Source organism: Garra rufa, chromosome 18 (assembly GCF_049309525.1).
Source record: "Garra rufa chromosome 18, GarRuf1.0, whole genome shotgun sequence".
Classification (NCBI taxonomy): Eukaryota; Metazoa; Chordata; class Actinopteri; order Cypriniformes; family Cyprinidae; genus Garra; species Garra rufa.
In genome coordinates, this window is record NC_133378.1 from 2923402 (window position 1) to 2929467 (window position 6066).

Here is a 6066-nt window from a genome sequence, read left to right on the forward strand (position 1 = left end):
CCCACTCATTTTTTTATAATCCTAGTAAATCATAAACAGTCTCTCTGAACACGCGATTCCAGTTTTCACTGGTTGTTTTCCCATGCTACCAGAATGATCGTAATTAAGAAATGTGGTAGTTAAAAATTTCATATGCAAGCAATGTGAAGTCGACCGCTTGAATTTGTCGAGCTCATAATCACAAGCAGGACTTATAAAGTTTGTGATAGCACGCAAAGATAGGAGACGAGCTTGTTGTTATTTTGTTGTTATTATGTTGTTATTTTTTTGCGTCTGTGTAATTCATAAGTGCTCATGTATTATGCAAAGTACAATCAGACGGCTGACTTTTAAACCAGGTACATTTTCTGTTTCTGACATTTTCAATACGTGAGATTGTCTTGTTTTGTTTTTGTTGGCTCTTGAAGCTCCGCCCTCTTCAGAAATGGGGCTGGGAGCACCAGCTCTTTTGCATTTAAAGAGACAAAAACAAAAAGGGTGTGTTTTGGCTCATGTCCTAAAAGTAAAGTATTCTCCCAAAAGATAGTAAGACGATGTACAAGAGCCATCATTGTGGAAAAAAATATTTCCCAACTTTTATTTACATTTGAACAAAAAGTGGCATGTCCAAAATGATTCATTCCCTTTGCAAACTGTCACAGTCTATGGGAAAATCCAAAGTTCTATACCATTCCAAATAGTCCAAGCTGTTCTAAAGCATCCTAATTACCCTGATTCATTGAGTACAGCTGTTTTAATCAACTCAACAGGTGAAAAACAGAAGCTCTCTGCTGTTGGTTTGTGGACAGTCATGGCTAAGACAAAGGAGCTCACTGAGGACCTGAAGCTCCAGTGGATACAGTGCAAAGTATTATGAAAAAAAAAAGACAAGACGTTCCGCACTGTGAAAAATCTAAGAGGACGTGGTTGGAAGTCAAAAGTGACACCTGTGCTGGCCAAGAGGATAGTGAGAGAGGTAAAAAAGAATCCAAGGATCACCACCAAGGCCATCCTGATGAATCTGGGCTCTGCTGATGGCAACATCTCAAGGCAGACAGTCCAACGGACACTACACACCGCTGGGTTCCACGGACGTCAGACTCCTTGTGCAAACAAAAATCTCACTGGATTATTACAATTAATGGCAAAATTAATGTTTGGAAATGTAACCTGATATTTCCTACTGACACACTACAGCAAAAGATAGAAATACCTGGCTCATCACCTGAATCATTTTAGCTGGTGAAAATACTAGCGTTCTAATAAGTTTGGCCACCCATGTAAACTCTTAAAAAGAAAAATGCTTCACGATGCCATAGAAGAACCCTTTTGTCTAAATGGTTCCATAAAGAACCTTTAACATCTGAAGAACCTTTCTGTTTCACAAAAGTGTGGTGAAAGAAGGTTCTTCAGATTATAAAAAGGTAAGAAAGAGATGGTTCTTTAAAGAACCTTTGACTAAATGGTTCTTTGTGGAACCAATGGTTCCTCTATGACATCGCTGAGAAGAACCTTTTAAAGCACCTTTATTTTTAAGAGTGTATGTAGGAGTGGAGTGTCTCTGCATAATAAACCTCGTGCTAAAGCACTATTTAACAATACAAATGTGTTTGTTTACCTAATGATTTGAGAGAAAATAGGCCTCCAAATGAAATAATGATAAAATGGACTTCTGTTTAGATGTGTCTGGCAGTATATCTAATTAAATGGACATAAATGAAAAAGAAGCATGTTCACACTGCTGTAGGACTCGTTTGCTTACAGCAGAAAGATTATGAGCATGATCAGTGACTGTCCATGAAGACTCTAAATGATGATGTTGACTTGAACTCACACAACCAGAAATGCATCAATTAAAGTGGAAATGACTCTGGTGCTTTAATCTCCATAATCAATTGACCCTTCGCAAGAGCCGTCCCCCGTTACTGTTGCTATGTCCAAAAAGCCATGGCACTCTGATGCCACACATTGCCACACTGACAACACGCCGACAGACAAGACAGAGCAGGTTACTTTTGGTATGAAACAAAGTCTCAGCTTTCAAATGTAATTTTTATAAGAAATTCAAACAATAAATACCATTTTGTGGCTCTTTTAATGTCGTGACAGATCACTGTAGCACCTCAGTTCAAGTGGCACATTAAACCGATCATCTCTTTATATTTACTTCTCTTTATAGCACAAAATAAACATGAATGAACATCAGAAGGTATCCTGTTTCAACCACGAAAAGATGTCAATACACTATTTTTCAAGTTCAAGTCCACCATTGTGTAATCTACTCCCCTGTCTGGTTTGTTTGTCAGACAAAATGGCAGATTCAGCATTATGATTGGTCAGATTGCCTGTCAGTCAAACTCTATTGAAGGAGTTTTTTTTTATTCTAAGCTTGTATTATCGATCTTTGGGTTCTTAGTATGATTTTATAACATGATCAACTATGATAGAATGATAATTCACAAAAAACCTCTAAACTTTCATTTAACTCTCATGTTTTTACAAACATGTCTCACTGTAGATAGATACAGTGCCTTGTGGAAGTATTATTCTGTGAAACACTAATTTTACACTCTTTTACATTTAATTACAACAAGCACTGAAGCTTTCAAGAAGCTTTCAAAAGAAGAAGTTTTAATAATCCAACCATGATAAACTTATATAAGCTTACTTTTAACAATTTTCCACTGAGCTGTTAATGAACTTGTTCACAAAATTAGACTGAAGTGTTTCTCAAATCATTCAGACTGGATTTAGGTGAACCCGAAGAACTAAAAGACTATTTGTCCATGAATCAGACATCACAACTTCTCTCATGAACCATTTAAGGACAGCAAGGGTGGAGGTCAAGATTTTCAGTCAACAACAACTTAACCTTGAAATGTGTTCCACAGAAAAAAAGTTTGAAAGAACATGAAAATGAGTAAATGACAGAACATTCAACTCATAGGGAGCAAAAATCACTTTTTTATACTGAAGAACAGTTTAAAAACTAGTATGTTAGTGCCACTTCCACCGTATTTCTTAAAAAAGGTCTTTAGGTAATCGCAATACAATTGCAGCTGCCCCACAGAGATGGTTTTGTAGCCATTGCCTGTCGTGCTGCACCAATTTCAGCCTTCCAAATAGTGTGACATGATCACAGCTGTTGAGGTACTTGTGATACTCCAGACAGAATGACTTCTGTACGATTGGAACAACACAATTCCAGCTGAAGAGGAACTTTCAATTTATTAAATGTTCCTGTGAACCTTCAGTTAGACTTTGATGTTACATCAGATATGCTCTTTAAAGGAGAACTCCGGTGTGATTTTGACCTGAAGTGTATTGAATCATGATACCGAGTGTGAACGTACCTTGCTCATCTCGGTTTGTGTCCAGCTGTCCGAAATCTGGGGCTAGTTAGCCGATGCTCACAACAGGTTGTCAATGAGAGTCAACAGGGCATCGGAATAGCCATGTAAATAAATCACTGTTTTACGCCATTTACGAGGCACAAAGTAGCTCCACACTTCATCGGTAGACTTCCAAGGGCCCTGACATTTAAAACGAGACATTGAGAACTCAGAAAAAGGTAGTTTATTTACAAGTAGATTTATACAGACATTTTCCACCAGGAACAGACCGGTCGCCGCCATCTTAAATTTAGTCACGATAAGTCGAGTGTCGAGCACGAAGGAAACTACAACCTGATACGTTGATAACCTGATAAATTCCTTGGTGCTCGACACTCGACTTATCGTGACTAAGTTCAAGATGGCGGCGACCGGATTTTATCTTCCAGGTACTGTCTGTATAAATCTTCTTGTAAATAAACTACCGGTGCTTTTTCTGAGTTCTCAATGTCTCGTTTTAAATGTCAGGGCCCTTGGAAGTCTACCGATGAAGTGTGGAGCTACTTTGTGCCTCGTAAATGGCGTAAAACAGTGATTTATTTAGATGGCTATTCCGATGCCCTGTTGACTCTCATTGACAACCTGTTGTGAGCATCGGCTAACTAGCCCCAGATTTCGGACAGCTGGGCACAAACCGAGATGAGATATGCAAGGTACGTTCACACTCGGTATCATGATTCAATACACTTTAGGTCAAAATCACACCGGAGTTCTCCTTTAATGGTCTTGAGAGTGCTGGTTTTAATATGGCATACATTTGAGGTTAAAAGTTCACATTCCCCTTTCAGAATCTGCTAAATTATTTTACCAAAAAGAGGGATCATACAAAATGCATGTTATTGTTTATTTAGTACTGACCTGAATAATATATTTCACATAAAATATGTTTACTTTTAGTCCACACAAGAAAATAATAGTTGAATTTATAAAAATGAGTCCCTTGTTTGTCCTCAACAATTAAATTGCCCACTGTTCTTCAGAAAACTCCTTCAGGTTTCACAAATTCTTTGACTTTCCAGCATTTTTGTGAATTTGAACCCTGTCCAACAGTTGCTGTATGATTTTGAGATCCATCTTTTCACACTGAGGACAAATGAGGGATTCATATGCAACTATTACACAAGGTTTAAACACTCACTGATGCTTCAGAAGGAAAAACCATGCATTAAGAGCCCAGGGGTGAAAACTTTTGGAATTTAAAGATCAGGATACATTTTTACTTATTTTGTCTCCTGGGAAACATTTAACTATCTTTTGTAGTCTCTTAAGGGCAGTACTAAATGAAAAAAATATGAAATTTACGCAAAATAAGAAAAATGTACACATCTCCATTCTGTTCAAAAGTTTCCACCCCCGGCTCTTAATGAATATTTTTTTTCTATCTGGAGCCTCAGTGAGTGTTTGAACCTTCTGTAATAGTTGCATATGAGTCCCTCAGTTGTCCTCAGTGTAAAAAGATGGATCTCAAAATCATACAGTCATTGTTGAAAAGGGTCAAACAGCAGGCAGTTTAACTGTTCAGGACAAACAAGGGACTCATGAACAACTATCACTACACAACAAAAAAACACAGCTAAGAATCAAGTGTTTGTAAACTTTTGAATGGGGTCATTTTTATAAGTTCAACTATTATTTTCTATTATTTTCTGGACTATGTAAACACTTTTTATGTGAAATATCTTATTCAGGTCAGTACTAAATAAACAATAATCTCATGTTGGTCAAATAATTAACATTTTGCAGATTTTGTAAGGGGGATGTAAACTTTTGACACAAAAAGCCAGAAAAAGAAAATTTGAGATATAACTGCCATAAAGACAGATAGCACTTACACTTGATTATAATATTTAATTAGAGATTGAAACTGACATTTTTTACACAAAAGCTAAAACATTAACACCAGAAGAAATGCTACAGTACATGCATGTTCCCCCCACATTAGCTGTTTAAAGTTTGAGGTAACATGCTAATTTCTCTGTGATTTTGCATTCTAATTATGCCATATTTGCAAGGGGAAAATAAAAACATGCTGCCTGCTGAGCACAGGGTAATGGATACATTTATGTGCATGCATGTATTTGTGTGTGGCAGGACATAAATGAAAGGTGACATATTATTCCTCCAGAGGATGACAAGATGGCCACATTAACACAGGAAGAGGCAGCGTCTGTGTGACTTAGTGTCAGGCAGGAGGGTGAGAGAGAGACAGACAGATGAAAAGAGGGGGAGAGATGTATATCTAAGGCAGAAGGTTATCTCACAGATTCCTGGAATGAGCCAAGACATTTGCCTCCAGCCACGAATTTGACATTACGACGGTTATAACTTAGGGTTGTGTGTTTTCACTCATATGTATATGTTTACAACAGCCATATCAAACACAACCAGTGGTGAATGATAAGATAAAACCAAGTGGAAACCAAGTGATGGAGCTTTTCATAGAACTTGCTTTACATTTTAGTAGAAAATAGAAAATAGAAATTTTGACATCGATGTCTACCCCAACTGACTCAAAGAGATACTTCACCCAATGCTGACGTTCCAAATCCGTAAGAACTTTGTTCATCATCAGAACACAAATTAAGATATGTTTGATGAAATCTGAGAGCTTTCTGACCCTGCATAGACAGCAATGCAACTGAAACGTTCAAGGCCCAGAAAGGTAGAAAGAACATCATTAAAACAGTCAAATAAC